Consider the following 19,984-nt stretch of genomic DNA (forward strand, 5'->3'; position numbering starts at 1 on the left):
CAAATGATGGGCAAAGAGCCATTTATGTCACTCATTGAGCAAAGTGTCATGAATAGCAATCATGTGGCAGTGGTGGCGTATTTCATACATGGTGCAATTCAATGTGTTTCACAATAAAATACAAAAACAGTAGATACTAACGAATGTTAGAGAGCATAAACAAAAACATATCGCATAAAACCATAAGAATATATTAAATTAAATTATTTATGTATAAAATCAGAATGAAATGTAACATAAAGCATAAAGGTATAAGAGTAAACATGTGAAAAATAACATCAGAATTAATAAAATACTAATAGGTAAAAATAAACATACAAATTAAGAAAATAAAATGAATAAGCATAAAAATGAAATATAGTAAAATATTAAGTAGTAAGAATAAATAAAAGTGAGAAGCATAAATTACGATAAAACTTTAAATAAAAGCCAAGTCCCAATGATTGTGGATGCATCGTTCGTGAGCCACGTCCAGATATCCAAGTAAAGGGAAGTAGTCATACTGTAGCCGTTGTTTGGATTTGCCGGCGCTGGGCAGGGGCCTGTACTACGAAGGGAGCTTAACCTACCCAGATGTAACCCAGGGTTACTTTGTTAAACCAGGGTTGACAAAACCTGGTTATCTTAAGTGGTGTTAATCGGTACTACGACGCTGATTATGAAGTTGATTTGTTGAGCCGGGGTTAACCTAATTGGAGTTTGTGCGCGTTCACATAAAAGGGGCGGGTTGCAGCGCAAGTCACCACTTTCAATGATGACGCGATCACCTTATTTTACGGATGAATTATTATGACAAGTTATGAGGAATTAAAACCCACTCTACGACAAAAATCAAATACGTCAGCAGTGAACAAAGCAAGGCTGTTGGCAACGTATTGCAGATCGGGTAGCCTAAATGCCTAAAAGTAAAGTTTTATTCCCACATGTTCTTCAAATATGTGTTACGGAGGATTAGTAGCTTGCGGAATGTCTGAAATGAGTTGAAATAATTAAATAGCCTATTTTGAGTTCATAGAAAGGCCTACAGATGCAACCAGTAATAAGGATAATTGAATGTTTAAGTAGCCCCCATTGACTGATTTAGTGTATGCCTAATCCTGTGAACATTTCAGATGCAACACCATTGCAAAACGCACATGGCAGCAGGTGAAAATGAAAAACAAAAACATTATTCAGAATAGTAGGTTTATATAGTTATAGCTTGCATTAATATTTCTTAATTCTGAAAACATGTAGGCCTAGCTTATAGCCTTCACTTGGCCTCTGTTTTACAGCTAACAAGAAAAAGGTGTCTTTAAACAGTACTGTAGGAGGAAAGGCACCAGCGTGTTTTACAGTAGCAGAAGAGTTGGCCATCGCAAATAATAGTGGATGGCCAATTATGGAGGGGGTTGAGGGAGGCATTCGGTCGGATTCTGGTGCTGTGGAAGTGTAGCCTTTATGTGCAGGGTACAGTAATATGACATTCAATTCAACAAGTTTGTTAAAATTGTGATTTTAATTTATTAGGCATACTGTAGGCTATGTCCGATTTATTTTAGGCTATTCTTGCTCAGATTTTCAGCATAGCCTACTGTAGGCCTATGTCCGATTTATTTTCGGACATACAGTATTCTTGCATCACCGATGGAATACATGAATGTCCACGTACGGGCATTGCTATGAGACGTCTTCCTAGATCATCTGACAAAGATAACGAATTCCCTTGGCTGACAATATATATCTTCATAGAGAATATCTATATAGGCTATATATATTTTCTGGCGGTCTCTAAAACCCCTCGCCCTGCGAAGAGAGTCCCTCACGATTTGCGCTCCAATGTCGTATGGATCATCCAGGTAGGCCTACGCCGACATGTCTCAGGAGAAATTGTTAGTGGAGGGGTGGTACTTATAAAGGGTGTGGTTAATGGAAACCTCGGGTTAACCAAGAACATAACCTGGTCGGAGCAGGTTTGAGATGCAGCGTAAATTGCCATGGCAGCATACCTCGGTTAAAACCTATCCACCTTTCGTAGTACTGGTTAATCGGGAAGTTACACCACACGTGATCAAGTTACTCTCGAAGTTACCCAGATAAGCCAGTAACCCCGCTTCGTAGTACAGGCCCCTGGTCGCGCTCTGATTGTTTGTTTACCTCATCAACTGATCGCTCCGTCACTGGTTTCCCGGAAGTGACTCGCACTAGATGAACTCTCTCCCCCTGCTGGCGTGGCGGATGTAACGGTTAGACTGACTGAAGTGGACGTTCTCTCTGCTATTGGACACTGACGCTCTGCTATTGGACACTGATGTATGGATTGAAGCTGTTTGGACTGTGTAAATATTATCTGTGCAAAATAGCCATTTTAAGACATATTTATTAAATTGAATAGGCTATTTTTATTGAAAGAACATTAGTAATAAAGACAACCATTGATACATCTGCCTCCGAAATTCTCATTGTGCTGGGGAAATCCAAATCAAATTTTGACTGTAAGTCTGGTTACAAGTGTTCCTTAGTGTAATTGGTTACTCACTCCTGATGATTGCAGTGTAGTGGCACTAGTGAGTGCGTGTGAGCAGTCTTGTTCCTTCCTAGTCGAGCGACTGTGTACGGTATTTTGCTAGCTAGTGCTTAAAAGAGTCACAGCTGTACCCAGGTATTTTCCCTGTGTCCTTGTCTTTGTGTTATCCCCAAGTTTATTGAGTTATTTTTGTTTGTTTCTGTTCTAACATTCCCCCTGACCAAGTCTTCTTTCCTCCTCCTGGGGCAGTTAAAGAAAAATAAAAGCAGTAATTATTGACCAAAGCTCTCTGTTCCTATCCATTTATTTGGGTCACCTGCAACGCATTAAGGTCCACCTTGTTACACTTTGATACAATACCTGCCATAAATATCTCGAAACTGAAACAATACCACGGCGTATTCCTAAAATACCTGGAAAAGAAAGGACGCAGGCCTCCTCCAAGTGTATTGAGTCATTTATGATGAATTTGGTGCCCTTTTGTAGTGTGCACGTCAATTCTGGTTTCTACATTTCTAAACTTCCTACATACATACTTATTATTTTTATAGTCAGTAAAATAATAGTTTTTAATAAAGTCCTTTATTGTGTGTTATATTTCATTTACATTGTGTTGTGTTTTGGCAATAAAGTACCTTTTGAATAGCCAAAGTAGGCTAGATCAAGGTCGGTGTTGAAATTACTGCATGCAAATTACTGAATGCTATACAGAAGGGCCTAATCTTTAGGCCATCTGATGCAGGCTACCCCCGGTTTATGGGATTTCTTTGACAGTTCCAAAGGGGAAAAAAGTGAAGATAGTCTTTGCTCCTATAGTGTAGGCCTACAAGTACAACGTTTCAACCACTAAGGTCTTTGTCAGAGAGGCCTACCTGTTGCAATATCTGTGTGCATTCTTACATTACATCTACTTCGTTGATAGTTAACATTATTTGCTACCACGTAACAATAAGCCACTATTTGTATTAGGACTCAACACTTTGGTGGTATTATATGCCAGCGGTTCCCAAACTTTTTTTTCTGCGGACCACCTTCTACATCCAGACTCGGCTCGCGTACCCCCACCATCCGAAAAGTAACACATTCTATTGACGCATTCCAGGCATCATGTTTAATTAGCCGCCCTACATGATAACAAATAATAAAATCAAAATGTGCAGTCTATGAGCTCTCACGCTAAAAAACAGTGTGGAGAACATTACAGACTGGTTAGATAGCACCTCATGGAAACCACGCACTGTCCACGTGAAGCCAATCCACGTGAAGCCTAGGCCTATGCCCCATCATACTTTCGTTTTCTTCGCGCAGTCTTTTCTGTCTCGTCCTTTCTTTTATCCCCCTGCGCTCCACCTCCACCATCATTCTGCCCCCCATCTCATCGTTACCTGTCTCCTGCTCTGTTTCTCTCGCTTCTCTGCTCCGATCACTTATTGAATTGGTCCTTTTGGACAGTGTCCCTGTTTTGAGCCAGTTTGCCTTCTACATAGCCTATAGCTACTTCCACGAAACTAACGTGCCAGATATTCTGGCTGCCCGCAGGAAATCACATGCATTCTGGGTAGCTCATTTTTTAATGAAAACATAGCCTGCTATAGAGTTTTTGCATTTTTGAAGCCTGTGAAACCTTTTATGATGTTTGGATTTTCCATGAAATTGTGGCAAAAGTAAACATTTTTAGACCATAAGACCAGGGCCAAAAAGATGCATCTGAGTTTAGAGATTAATATTATGAAAGAATTTTGAGTCAATCTGATAAGGAGAAATAAGCATAATTAACTTTTTTATAGCGCCACCTTTGGGTGCAGTACCCCAAATTTTAGGTTATGGGTAGAGGGGGGTACTGGTAACCATACCTGAAAATTTCAAGAGTTTTGGAGTTACGGTTTAGGCTGCAGTATGACTTTTACAGAATTTTGGTGAAAAATGAACGGTACAACACTGCGCTGCTCGGACCCCTAAATAATAACTAGATGTACCGCTGAGCGGTACAAAATATGACCGCCGCCCAGTCCAGGGACGGATTAAACAGATATGGCCCCCTGTGCTGTCCAAACAGTCTACAGCAGAGGTTCCCAACCTTTTTCATTAAATGGACTGGACAACAGTTGTCATATTTCTGACGGACCGGTAGCAGGGACGTTGATATATTTTGTGAGAGGTGGTGCTGATCATATTACAGGGGGTTCGGGGGTGATACCCCCGGGAAAATTTTGAAATTCTCGCTGTTAAATACACCCTTTTAACGCAGTTTAAAGGGGCATACAAACTTTAACAGAGCAAGCAGGGCCCGTTTTCTGTCTGACTCAGGTGACGTGAACATTGGCTACCTGCATGATAAGGTTTTCACTTCACTGCTGATTGACTACCTTGCATGGAGACATATTTCACGTTAACGAGATGTTAGTAAAACTATAGCGTTTGGTAAATGGAGATGCAGATCATCTCCCTAATTGATTTCTTTGCACAACAGCCCACATTATGCACTCACTCCAGCGAGACGAGTGAAATAAATGTAGGCTTATCTGTCATCGGCATCGCCATAGGCTATTTGCTACAATTTAAGCTGTTGTTAGGCATGCAAGAAGTCGCGATTTATTAGGCTATCCAATCGCTATGCTGTTTTCATGAACATTGCAGGAATCCACTTCATTCACCTACCCAGGAGTGGTTCAGTTTTGTCAGTTTCACTTTCGCAAACACGCATACACATTGATTGAGCACTCATAGCCTACCACATCCACCTATTGTTATGCCTCTATATTTTATGAATCAAGAAGTATTTATTGATCAGGAAAACATTTAGTTTATTTTTCTTTCGGTCCGCGGTTCCATAACACCATTCAGTTGTGCCGCAAATTAACAGACAGACGCACCGGGCATAATCGAGCCTAAATTCATGGCAATGTTTTTTTTTCAATCCGAGGGCCCCCATTAGCTCAGGGCCCCTGTGCACATGCACACCTGGCACAAGCCATTATCCGTCCCTGGCCCAGTCCAGCACATTTTTTCCACAAAAATGTCACGCTTGTCAAATTGTGTTCATTTCCTACAACCCTGATTCCAAAAAAGTTGGGACAAGGTATAAATTGTAAATAAAAACAGAATGCAATAATTTCCTAATCTCAAAAACCTATGTTGTATTCAGAATACAACATAGACAACATATCAAATGTTGAAAGTGAAACATTTTGAAATTTCATGCCAAATATTGGCTCATTTAGAATTTCATGACAGCAACACCAAAAAGTTGGGACGGGGGCAATAAGAGGCTGGAAAAGTTAAATGTACAAAAAAGGAACAGCTGGAGGACCAAATTGCAACTCATTAGCAAATATCCTTGATTACTAGCAAGATAGAGCAACGTAATTCGTTACTATGGGAGCAAAATGGGACAGTTCCGGTCTGCATAAGTGGGAGTGTCACCTTACGTCACTAAATAAACTTTCTCTCTTAATAAGCAATAAGAACAGATAAACATAATTGTGTTCACAATATCATTGTCTATAATCATGTATGATACCAATGAATCATTCTTTAGGACATGATATAAATAATTTAATTAGTCATGTGTACCGCGCTAGCTAGCTAGCTAACGCTAGCTTAAAACGCCATACAAGTGGATGGGAGTAGCTATGGCAATACAGATATGCGCTAACAAGTGACTAGTAGTTGAAGGACTTCGCTTAAACTTAATATACTGTTCCAAATTCGCTTGAGTATAAACTATCCACTTTAACTAATGTCAGTAATGTTATTCAGCTAGTTGGCATTTCAAAGAAATTACACTTCTCCGTTTAAAATGTTACCTTAGCTAAGAGGCTAGCTAGCATGCTAACAACTGGACAGTAACTGGCAGCAGCATGGTCTGATATTAAGTTATTTTATTACAAATCCGAACACTACAAATTACACTTTTAGGCTTGAAATGATCCCAATCACTTACAGATTATGACAAAATGTTCCAAAAAACCCTCAACAAATCCAGAAAGACATAATGACCAATTTATTGGTAAAATTCCACAAGTCTCCATTGACATTAGTGCAGCGAGGGTTTACTCTGGTCTGCATAAAGGGAGATTCCCCCCCCCCTTGCAATAATCGAACGCGGAAATTGTCGAACGTTTGCACCTCTCGCTCCGCTTTAACCCTCTCTGTCATTAGGTCAATTGACCTGTCGCTAAGCGCCATCCTTAGAACGCTGATGAGCCAATGACAGTCCAGCCTCAATGGGACTCGGACATCAGCTCGGACACCTCCATAGGAAACAACAGGGAGCAGGCATAAAATGACAAATCAATGGTTATTTATGGAGTTTATTAACTCAAAAACCCCCGACGGATAACCATGGTCAAACGTTGGGGGACGCAGACATCCCAACCTGCAAAAAGTCATTTCAGGGAGGTATTACGTACCCCCCCCCCCCCCCCCCCCCAAAAAAAAAAAAAACTTTAGCCTATTTAGATACTGAAATACAGATTAATATTTTTGTTCAATGTCTAGTCAGTACACCAAATAATGAAGATAGAAATTGTGAAAATAAAATATGTACATTTTGGTAGTTTTTTTTTTTTTTCATGGAAATTAGCCATGTATAGGCCTGAATATAGAATAATATGCACATGAATTGGCACTAGTTAAACTCACCTCAACATGTCTTTTGCAATCATTTTACCTGCCATGGGCAATGCTAAAGTCACTGTTACAAACAGTGCAGCGTGCAAGACTAGGCCTATCATTATTTTTTACTCTTATGAGACCAGGTACACTTTGAAATGGGTCTTACATTTTCCTTTTTGGGGGGGCACTGACTCCATGACGCTCCTGTTCCTAGATACACTGAACTGATTAAGTTCGGGAGAAAAGAGATAAAAAGCCCGCCTACACTGAAAACTGATTGGTTGATTTAGCAAAACAGGCCAATCAGGATGCTCGCTGTCTTGGATGTGCTCAGGCACACACGCACCACCCCTCCCTCTCCCCCCTGTCACTCAGATGCACTCGCGATTTGAAGTCTTGGTCTCGCGTGCACACTCTTGATCGCTCGCTCTAGATTCCGGGAGATTTGATTTAATTTGCGGGCGTCAGGGAGCCGCTGTTAATATGCGGGAGACTCCCGGAACTTCCGGGAGATTTGGGATGTCTGGGGACGTGTAATACTGATAGCTGGTACCCCGAGAGGCTAGAAAACGGGGTATATTTTCATCAGCAGTAGCCTACAGGACGTCTCTCGCGTTTGCAACAGCTCGACGTAATGTAGGCTACTAAGCCAACAACGTTGGCACAGGTTCCCTGTTAAATCCCAAGATGAAAATGCTCATTAACCAACAACTATATTCTTACTACATCAAATATTAACGTAACCTAACATATCTTAGTATCAATCTTCCACTAGCTAGCTAGCTAGCATTAACGTCAGTGGTTTTTGCACGGCTACTCGCCACAACAGCTTGTCACCTTGTATGTATTATAAAGTTTTGAATACACCCCTCCATAGCATAATTAAGTCCCTTTTGATAGCTTCTGGAGGAAAGTAAATCCTATTATCAATCAAAACGTCCTCAAAGCCTGCTTTCATATACTGTCAGCTGCCATTGTCCACAATGTATTTCTAATCAAGTCTGGTTTGATTGTCCGAGTTTTCACACGGTAACAATGGGGGGCGGGGCTTAGCGACAGGTCAATTGGCAATAGGTCATTAATATGATTGGGTATAAAAAGACCATCTTGGAGTGGCAGCGGCTCTCAGAAGTAAAGATGGGCAGAGGATCACCAATACCCCTAATGCTGCGCTGACAAATAGTGGAGCAATATCAGAAAGGAGTTCCACAGTGCAAAATTGCAAAGAGTTTGAACATATCATCATCTACCGTGCATAATATCATCCAAAGATTCAGAGAATCTGGAAAAATCTTGTTGCCAAGGGTCAAGGCCGGATAACCATACTGGATGCCCGTGATCTTCGGGCTCTTAGACGGTACTGCATCAAATACAGGCATGCTTCTGTATTGGAAATCACAAAATGGGCTCAGGAATATTTCTAGAAAACATTGTCTGTGAACACAATTCACTGTGCCATCCGCTGTTGCCAGCGTTCTAAAATTAGTGTGTTCTAAAATTAAATGTGGAAGTAAAGTAGTGTTCTAAAATTAAATATGGAAATGATTAAAATAGTAGTGCTAGGCCACTTCCGTTCGCCTCATTCCTAAAGATTCCAGTCGCCCATGAATATTGCGTTGTTTTATACGAGAAGCCTGCAAGATCTACCTAAGTTTACCATCAGTGACTTGCTCCGGATTACGATGTCCTTTTCATCTACTCATCTCACAATTCATGACAACTATGAAGGTACGTTTTTTTTGTTTACTGTGTCATCATGTATTCACGGTGACAGCAGAGTTGGCAGACTACCGCTGACTAAAACTAGGGCGGGCTAGCAGTAGCTTGATGTTAAGTTACCTCGGATAACTAAATCTATGGGGAATTACATATTTTCCTCTAGCGTTGGCCATGTCTCACCTGATTAGAGTAGTGACGTTTGTTTACATTTACACCTCTCTTTTTAGTCCGATTGAAAGTCAATCCGTTTTCAATATCCTAACGTAACTTAATTTCTCGCTTGGAATAACGTTAGCGTATCAAATGGATGTATACATACACGTTACCTCTATGAATCGGGTAAAGAAATTGATGTTTTTTTTATCAGACCCCATCATAATTACTAAAAGTGAAAAGGTGTAACGCTATTCTGTTAAAAAAAAAAAAAAAGAAACGCTACCTATGGTCTGTATTAAAAAGCCATTTTGCCTATTCATGGGTTTCATCCAGGGGGTCAAGAGCGTGCAGATTAGCTTTGGCATGTTAGCATACGCCATTTTCAAATATGGCACTGCATGGATCATTTGGAACCAGCTCCATGCACGAAAATCCGTGTTGGGCACGAGTTCCCATGCGCGTACATGTTGGTGGGCGGGTACCTATCCGGCGGCTACAGCCAAACATTATTTAGTGCGTTGAGCTTATGAGAAGACATGTATATTATGGTTATGCACGATGACGAATAAAGAGAATTGTATTGATCTCGTTTTGTTGTTGTTTGTCCTGAACAAAAATAGCCTAAATATGATTAAAGACAATAAATTACACAACAGCGGCATAAAGCCTTTAATTGTCTCGTTATAGCCTACACCATGGGTCTCCAACACTCTCAACCCATCATAGCAGCCCCCTTTTGAGCTAGCCAGAGGCTGAAGCAGTAAGCCTATGCTACTACATTTAAACACAATTGTTGCCGCGAGGCATTCCAGCCTACAAATTTAATAACAAGTAGGCCTACACCATGCATAATTAAAAAATAACTCAACTTAGGCTACACAATAAGGTTTCCATTACAGCACAGCGCACATTCAATGAATAAGTGAAAGCGGCTGCCTTGTCTTGCAATAAACAGCTGGAAATTCCAACACTTTTTCAACTACATGAAACCTCACAGTGAGCGGTCAAATACCCCCTATATTTAAGTGCCTATCAGTCTCAACATTTAGATATATAATAAAACAGTCCTAAAGTAAATTAAATCCCAAACCAAACCGAAAATCGTCTGCTTTTGATGGCCTGGTATGCCGCTCCAAACAAAACACACGTCTCACAATAAAACGCACAATGTAAGAAATAAAGCTCTGCCTCACATACAATCCTGCCCCAAACATACCAGCCTAAGTAAATAGTAGACCCCGGACATAATTTGAGGATTTACGGAAAGTGTGCAATCATACATGGACGCCTGGCGATGCTCTGGCCGTCTGTGCCTCTGACTCCGCTGCCTCATTTGGATGGTAACTCGACAGGTCAGCACGAAAATTGGATGTTGTGGATGTATAGGCCTAAGTAAACTGTTTTTTGCAGAGTCCGCAGACTACATTCTCTGTAAGGATTACTTAACCATCTGCGGTGTACAACCCAAAGTATTTCCAGACACCACATTTTAGATGAGTTGGGGACGTAATTGTCCGCTCAGGCTGGCCGTTCTGTGCGTTATCTTCCATTTTCGAAACAGGGTGGCTATTGCGGGCTCTGGCTAGAATACGTTTAGAGCACCCGCTATGAGATGGCAAACAATAAAATTTAAAAAAAACTAAAAACAAACTAACAAACTCATAGACTGTAAAAATGCGCTACACACGGCACTAAAAACTGAATAGTTTCTATGCTATTTCACATCATGTTCAAATGCATTTGCAGCAGGAGGACGGTAGGCAGACTGCTCTTCGTTAGAACCGCTGTTATCCAATGAAATTATGTTGCGCTTCAGGGCGACTCCACTTGGACTCCATGCGCATTCCCGAGCAACTTTTTCTTCTTCTTGTTACGTGGCAAGCAATGTATGTGCATTATCGCCACCCTCTTACTGGAGGACGACTCTCTTTTTACAGAATATCCAATAAAAATCAGATGTTGGTCCATGTGTCATTTCCAGCTTTGGAACTTGGCGCATGGTCAGATCCGACTGGCGCTGGATCCGAACCCCAGTGTTCAATATGGCGTTGACTATGAATTGGCCGGATTTACTAGCCTAGCCTCCACCATTCATTTGTATGGAGGGCGGGACTTAGTCACTCTCTCCAGTTATATATACTTCCATGGTTTCATCAGGTCCCTTTCCACAGGTGTATTAATCAAGCACCGTGCAGTCTGCATTGATAATTAAGGTGCTTGATTTTATACACTTGAGGAAAGGGACCTGATGAAACCCATGAATATGTGCGTTGCTGTAACGTTAAGTGGCTATACTTTAACAGCCTGTTGGAGCCAATCTAGTCACTTTTGAATGATTGTACCATGTAATTGTTCCTGAACGATCTTGATGTGTCACTTAAATGATAATCAATGTGATGTTATTCCTAACTCAGTGTCAAACAAGTGCCAGGTTCAGGGAGAGTCAGGGTGTGACCTACAGTATGTGCTGAGGAAAAGGAGAAATCTCACAACTTGAGAGTAGGATATAGTTCACATTACATTATACTGCACTGGTTAGGATTATGGTTTGTTATGCGTAGTAACTTTTTCTTCTGTTTTTTTCCCTAGATTGTCCTCGGAGACTCCTCCTCGGTGCAGTTGTATGAGCTGGTGTACTCATGTGCTGCTGGCAAGGCACTTTGTCCACTTTTTGCAACTATACTGTGGCTCTCCTTTTTCAGACGGCGACCTACACTCAGCTCCGCCTCCTTGCTGTGCCCCCAGTTTGTGTGCAGTCTCCACCAGCAACTGCATCTGCAATCTCTACAAAACCAACTGGGAAATGGCAAGGGGAATAGAAGTGGAAACAAGGACCAGAGTATGTCTGTGGAGTGGCATCGGGTCAGAAAGATGAGAAACATTTTCTCACTTTAGGGAGGTTTGTCATGTCCGTGGGAAGAAGACATCAGCAGAACATCTCGCTGAAAGACTGTTCAGGGGTGTGGCCCAAACATTGGTCATGAAAAGAGGTCTGGCATTGGAGCCACTTGGTAGGCCTATAAAGGAATACTCTAAAGCAAAGAACACTTATGTAATTGTCACTACAAACCTATACAAGGTGCCTTTGTTTATGTAATGTATATAGTTGTCATTACAAACCTATACAAGGTGCCTAGTTTTCACTACAAACCTATAGATGGTGCCTTTATGTTACTGTTGGGTGTTTAGCTCATTTACAAATGCAACTCTCTAAAAATGTGTGATGTATTTGAGGTCCAGCCACTGTATAAGAGGCAATAAAAGTAAATAAATACCAAGTAAATAAATGATAATTTAATGAAAGGTAAATCACAGGTTACAAAACAGTACTGTACAATTGAATAGGGACTTATCACGGTTGGGTTGCCCATGCCTTGACAAGGGGACCATACTGGTAATTTACCAAGAGGCAAGCAACTGAAAACAGCTGGTCAATAGACCCACATGGACAGAAGTATAACCTTTTCAAACAGTTTGTTCTCCTTGACCCTCCTAATGCACCTTTCAATGTGGACTCTGAGACGGGCAATGGACTTAGTGCACTGGACATCCTCTTTGGTCATCTGGGTGTTCTTTACCAGGAAAGCAGGTCGGTAAACTTTTCCAGGGACAAGGTTGTCCACTAGAAAGCCTTTGTCCACCATAATGGCCATTTCTAGTGTGAGGCATTTGGTTATTCCAGACAATTTGAAAATGTCCCTGTCACTCATTGAGCCTGCATACAGCAGGGAAACAAAGGTGATGGGGCCATGGGGTGCGATGCCAATCATAGCTTTGAAGGTAGTATGATATTTATACGAATATAAATATATTTATATGATATTTAAGAATAAACCTCGCTATGCAGAACGAGAGAGGAAGGGGTCTGACAAAATATCTCTGTGCAGTCCAGGATCAGTTGTGTGTCAGGAAATGCAGCAAATTGTGGTGGGAGGTGTGCTTTGACAACCTCTGGTGGTATCCACAGGCGAATGGAACCCAGCAGTTGATACAAAAAGTGAGTCCATTATGTAATAATCCTACTGACGGTGGTCCGGTGAATCGAAAAACAATTGGCCAGATCCTTCAGAGGCAGGCCCACAGAAAGATGCATCAGAAATAGTAATTCATCGATGAGTAGCAGTTTTGTAGCTCGGTGTGGGGTGATACCTGAGGCAGCATCGGATGAGGAGACTGACAAGTTTGTGTTTGCCGCTGGCTTCACAAGTTTCCAAAAGGCCAGGAAAGATTTGTATGATGCAAATCTGAAATAAAATGAAACAACAAGACCTTAACACACTTGGTTAGATTAGATTAGATTAGAGTCAACTTTGTCATTGTGCAGTACAAGTACAGAGACAACGAAATGTAGTTTGTGTCTAACCAGAAGTGCAAAAAAGCAGAAAAGTGCAATGTGATACACAAAGTAGGTGCATAGACAGACAAAAGATATAGTGCAGTGTAGACAGTAGTGTACAGTTGTTTTCAGAAGGTGGTTTAGAGTAGTATAAATTAATTGTAATTAATTATTGTTAGAATTGGACTCTGGGCGTTTGGGAACAGCTGAGGGAGGAGGCTACTTGAAACTGTGAGTTTCGGTCGGTGTGAGCGAGCGGACTTTCAGTTGACAGTAATTAACACCCTTTTGAACAATCTAAGCTGTGCGAACGTCAGAGGGCGGTCTACGCTGATGCATCATTAGTGAGACAGGAGGACAGCTGCATGCAATTCCTAGCAGAATGAAAATAGTGGCTGCTGCTGAAGCGGCAGCATAAGCGGCAGACCTCGTTTCAGCCACCCTCGGTTAAGACGGACACGGTCAAGACAAGCAAGTTTACCTGTGCAAGTTCACCGAGCACAGGCACCGACAAAGGCAAAATGTGCCGTTCCACCATATCTGTTATCACCGGCCATTGCAGAAAACGGCATCATGCCAAAAGGGGCAGAAATGTCAAAAGGGGCAGAAATCCCCTTCACCTCCAGGAACTTAAACGGTCCTCACCGACAGAAACCTCCTTCTCCATGGGCTTGTGGAACTGTCAATCCGCAGTCAACAAAACCGACTTCATAGCTGGCTATGCCAACCACCTTTCATTGGAACTCCTTGCTCTCACTGAGACTTGGATCAAACCAGAGAACACTGTCACCCCGGCTGCACTCTCCACTAACCTTACACTATCCCACACCCCTCGCCTATCTGGACGAGGAGGCGGGACGGGCCTGCTGATCTCCAACAAATGGAAATTCACCCCGCTACTGCCTTCAAACAAATATGTCTCATTCGAATTCCATGCCATCACAGTGATCGCCCCAGCAAAACTCTACGTGCTGGTCATCTACCGCCCTCCAGGCCAACTAGGCAACTTTATTGACGAACTTGACACTCTGCTATCCTCCATCCCTGAGCATGACTGTCCGCTTCTTGTTCTCGGTGATATGAACATCCACTTAGATGCCCCAGGCTCAGCGGACTTTTTGGCCCTGGTCCACTCCTTTGACCTCGAACTGGTTCAAAGCCCACCGACTCACAAAGCTGGCAAAGAGCTTGACTTGATCTTCACTCGGAACTGCAGCGCAGACACCCTCATGGTGACGCCTCTCCATCTTTCTGACCACTTCTTCATCCAGTTCAACGTCAGCCTGTCAGAACAGCCTCCGGCTCCTCAGCCGATGGTCACGTTCCGCCGCAACATCCGGAACCTGTCTCCAACGCACTTCTCCTCTGTGGTTGCCTCCGGTCTACCTCCACTCAACACCTTCTCCTCTCTGGAGGTTAATGAAGCCACTGACTCGCTCTGCTCCACACTGACCTCGTGTCTAGACGAGTTGTGCCCTCTTACCACAAGGCCAGCTCGATCCAAACATTCTCATCCATGGCTAAATGATACCCTCCGATCGCAGCGCACCAAACTCAGAGCCGCGGAGAGGAAATGGCACAAATCCAAACTAGCTGACGACCTCAAAAACTACCAGACACTCCTGACCTCCTTCTCAGCCAGCATCACTGCTGCTAAGACTGCTTTCTACCATGACAAAATCAACAGCGCTACAGACACTCGAAAACTCTTCTCAACCTTCAAATCGCTCAACCCTCAGCTGCCTCCTCCTCCATCCAGCCTTACTGCAGATACCCTCGCCTCATTTTTTACAAACAAAGTGGCGGCAATCAGCAGTCAATTCTCTACATGCCCACTCAACGCATCTGACTCAGATACCGCACTCCTACAACCTCTAGGGACTGCTGGAACATCTTTTTCAGCATTCACGCCTCTCTCCGAGAGTGAAGTGTCCAGACTCCTGACATGCAGCCGTCCTACCACATGCTCGCTGGACCCTATACCTACGAGCCTACTTCAGTCCATCAGCCCGACCATCGCTCCAGCTATCACACATGTGATCAATGCCTCGCTAACCTCCGGCACATTTCCAACAGCGTTCAAAATGGCCCGGGTAACACCGTTACTTAAGAAAGCTTCTCTCAACCCTGCTCAAGTCGAGAACTACCGCCCTGTCTCACTACTGCCTTTCCTATCCAAAGGCATTGAACGAGCAGTCTCCAAACAGGTCTCTGACTTCCTTTCACAGAACAACCTTCTGGATCCAAATCAGTCTGGGTTCAAAAGCGGCCACTCTACCGAAACGGCTCTGCTGTCTGTAACAGAAGCCTTAAAAGAAGCCAGGGCGACCGCTCGGTCATCAGTACTCATTCTGCTTGACTTATCGGCTGCCTTTGACACGGTTAATCACTGTATCCTTCTCTCTATACTCGCTGACATGGGAATCTCCGGTTCTGCTCTCTCCTGGTTTGAATCCTACCTCACAGGACGCTCGTTTAACGTATCATGGCTTGGTCAGCTATCCGCACCTCACCATCTCACCACAGGGGTCCCCCAGGGCTCAGTGCTGGGCCCCCTCCTCTTTGCTATCTACACCACCTCCTTGGGACAGATTATCCGTTCGCACGGCTTCTCATACCACTGCTATGCAGACGACACACAGCTCTATCTGTCCTTTCCACCTGACGACCCCCTGGTTTCAGCACGGATCTCAGATTGCCTTTCAGACATAGCTACATGGATGAAGGCACACCACCTCCAGCTGAACCTCTCAAAGACTGAACTGCTGGTCATCCCAGCTAAACCTACCATACACCACGACATCAACATCAAATTTGACTCCCTGTCTGTTTCACCGACCAGGACTGCAAGAAATCTAGGAGTTGTTCTTGACAACCAACTAAACTTCTCAGATCATGTTGCCTCAGTCGCCCGGTCATGCCGTTTTGCACTCTACAACATACGGAAAATCAGGACTTACTTGACTCAAGATGCTACCCAACTTCTGGTTCAGGCAATAGTCATCTCACGACTCGACTACTGCAATGCCCTCCTGACAGGTCTCCCAGCCTGCGCAGTGAAACCACTTCAGATGATCCAGAACGCGGCGGCGCGCCTGGTCTACAACCAACCCAAAAGGGCACATGTTACCCCGCTGCTCATCCAGCTACACTGGCTACCTATGGCGGCCCGCATCAAATTCAAGTCTCTAACGCTTGCCTACAAAGTAGTCTCCGGCTCTGCTCCCACCTACTTGAATGCCCTCATACAGACTTACACTACCTCCAGACCGCTGCGCTCCTCTGACGAACGACGTCTAGCTCTACCACTGGTACGCTCAAGCCAATCCAAACTTTTCTCATCTGTTGTTCCTCGTTGGTGGAACACACTGCCAGTTCCTACAAGGGCAGGGACATCCTTTTCCACTTTCAAAAAACTCCTGAAGACCCAGCTCTTTAGAGAACATCTACTCTCATAGCAACACTTACAACAAGTCTTACTGATCCTAGCACTCACCAGCCGTTTTAAACTGACAAGTAACTGTTAAAAACAGCACTCACCGACGCACTTATTCTTACTGTACTCTAATGTTTTTTTAAACTGTCCTAAAATTGTGAGAATTGTTCTAAAACTTACTGTTTACCATGTTGTTAGTCGCTTTGGTTAAAAAGCGTCAGCCAAATGTAATGTAATGTAATGTAAAATATAAGTATGTGCAGTGTATTAGCAGTAACCTTATTAAAGCAGAATAAATATGGCTATGTAATATGAACAATGTATAAATAACATGTACAGATCAATGTAATGGCAGTCCCATAGAAGTAGTAAGAACAATAAAGATGCAGTGTATTAACAGAATATATTACAGAAAAACTGAATAAATATGGTTATTTAGAATGGACCATATAAACAGATATGTACAGTGTGGTAACAGTACCATTGTAGTGCAGAAACATTAACATTATAATAGTATTAAGAATAAGTGTATGTGCAGGATGAAGAGCAATAGAATATGGCTATGTATAAGTGTAATTGCAGTATATAATTACACTATTATATAAGTTATATGTATTATATTATTATAATTATAATAGCCTAAACAATGATAATAAACAGAAATTCATTAACTTTCTGTGGAGATTTGACAGGGTTGTTGTTGGATAGGCTGCAAAGCTGTCGCAGTCATTGGGCCTAAAAACTTGAAAAGGGGCATGGCAATTCAACACACACACACACACACCAGACATGGGGGACTCGAGTCACATGACTTGACTCGAGTCACATTTTTTTAAGACTTGAGACTTGCTTGATCAACATGTATAAAAGACTCGACTTGACTTTGACTTGCTATTCATGACTTGAGACTTGACTTAGACTTGAGACAAATGACTTGACTTTTTTCATAGATATTAAGGAGTTAACTTTACGATTTTAGAAAATCTGCTTAGGTGGTGTTGCATGCGTCACGTGAGCGAACCTGTCTTTGTTGCCTACTGTACCAAGTGACGCGACGCGTCAGACCAACAGCAAGTGCCAGATCAAATGAGACAGACTGAGGTAGGCTAACTTGCAAATATGGAAGGCTCTACGTTTATACCAAAACATAATAATGTTTGGCTTCAAAGATGATGTATCTGACAAGTCAAAGGAGAAATGAACAGCAGTCTGCATTAAGTGTGCAAATTGCGATATAACCACCACCACGTTGATTTTTATCCGAAGTTAGTCGTGTTAGAAACCTAACGTCAAATTTGAGGCATGTTAAGAGTTGGCTTTGAATATATTATGCTTTTTAGTTAACGCCATATTTAAAATGTGTGAAATGGCAAAGTGAAACATTTTCTTGTCTAAGTTTGGATAAGTCGAGCGACGAGTAAGAATGAACAGGTATGATAAGGGATCAGATTCTAAAAATAATTCCGTGGAAATGCATGGATTCCAGTTGCTGCTACTGGAAGAAACTGGAATCCATGCATTTCCACTGAATTATTTTTGGAATCTGATCCCTTATCATACCTGTTCATTCTTACTCGTCGCTCGACTTATCGTGACTAAATTCAAGATGGCTGCAAACGCTAAACTTCGTGAAGATACTGTCTGCATAAATCGTCTTGTAAGTAAACTACCAGTGCTTTGTCAAAGTTCTCAATGTCTCATTTTAAATGTCAGGGCCCTCGGAAGTCTACCAATGAAGTGTGGAGATACATTGAGCCTTGTAAATGGTGTAAAACAGTGATTTATTTGCATGGCTAGCCCGATGCCGAAGCACCACCATTGAAAAAGCTGTTGGTAGCATCGGCTAACTAGCGCCAGATTTTGGAGTGCAGGGGACAAGCCGAGATGGGCTATGAGACATACTGTACGTTCACACTCGGTATCATGTTTCAACACACTTTAGGTCAATATCCCACCGGAATTCTCCTTTAACATCCCCACAATTTAAATGAGAAAACCATGTTAACAAATTACCTACGACGGACCTTACACCTAGGGAGATGGGGGTGTAATTTAAGTCATAACTTGTGTTACCAGAGCCCGTCTACGGATTCTCTGGTGTTACGTTGAAACTATTCAATTTGGTGCAACCCGATACATTTTAGTAGCTCATAAACTTTTACGTTAGAACTGAGCTAAGATGGAACTTACGTGCAACCGGCTGCAGGATATAGAGCGACCAAAATTTTTTTGAGCAAGCATTGATTATGCGTGACAGTCTCAATTTGCGGGACGCATGAATATGGCTTTAAATGCTGTGTGCGCACACGCTACGCGGGACGGGTGGTCACCCTATAGTAGGCTAACAACAGTAAGTAGGCCTAGCTAACTGCCTAGCCTGGCTAGCGCCACCACTTCTCAATGAGACGTGGTCTGGGAACCAAACATTAATTTTCTCGTATTTGAAAAAAATGCCCAGATCCGTTTATTGGGTGCCACGGATGTCTATCAAATGCGTCTGTGCATAGCTCATCATTGTCTTGCTTTCCCCCTTGTTCTGTGATTGGTCCCCTATCTCAGGCGAAAATTTGCTCCATGGTCTCCAGGCTGCCTTAGCAGCGTGAATCAAATCGTGCGCAAGGCAGCATGGGAAAACACAGGCTACTAACTGCCAGCAATCAGCATAGAAAGGTAGCTTATTTCACATGTTAGACTTATGTATAATATGATATAGCATTGACGGTCCTAAACCCTCCTAAAACCCATTGCGCTGTCGCACTTGTCAAAGTTTGTCAGTGACGTCGGCGGCAGCGTTTGATTGATTGATTAGTTCACTTTTTCAACATTATTGGTTCCCTGGAGATGTGACAGGTCAGGACAGGTGTAACTCGAACTGTTTAAATATATTTTCATGATTTGATGTAGCCTAGGCTACCTAATATTTGAGGCATATTGAAACAATAATAGGCTATTTTATAATAGGTCTACTTGAAATACATTTATTTTTATTCATATACATTTCATCTTATTCTATAAACCGTTCAGATGTAGGCTATGTGGCTTGAATGAATGCAATGTCTATTTGTTTGTTACAAATAAAACTCCAGCAGTTCATAACTAGCCTATTGTAGCTTATTTTAAAATGAAAACATGGGTAAATCATCATGAATTTCAATTATTTGGCTATGACTTGACTTGCTTGACCCTAGCTATGACTTGACTTGACTTGCTTGAC

General features: G+C 42.4%; 1 protein-coding gene across 1 annotated transcript in view; it reads right to left on the reverse strand.

Moving 5' to 3' along the window:
- The window catches only part of LOC121680848 (myosin heavy chain, fast skeletal muscle-like), a 121,908-nt gene that overhangs the window by 77,909 nt on the left and 24,015 nt on the right, over positions 1-19,984 (reverse strand). The window lies entirely within an intron of this gene.

This window comes from Alosa sapidissima, chromosome 13 (assembly GCF_018492685.1).
Source record: "Alosa sapidissima isolate fAloSap1 chromosome 13, fAloSap1.pri, whole genome shotgun sequence".
In the NCBI taxonomy this organism is placed as follows: Eukaryota; Metazoa; Chordata; class Actinopteri; order Clupeiformes; family Clupeidae; genus Alosa; species Alosa sapidissima.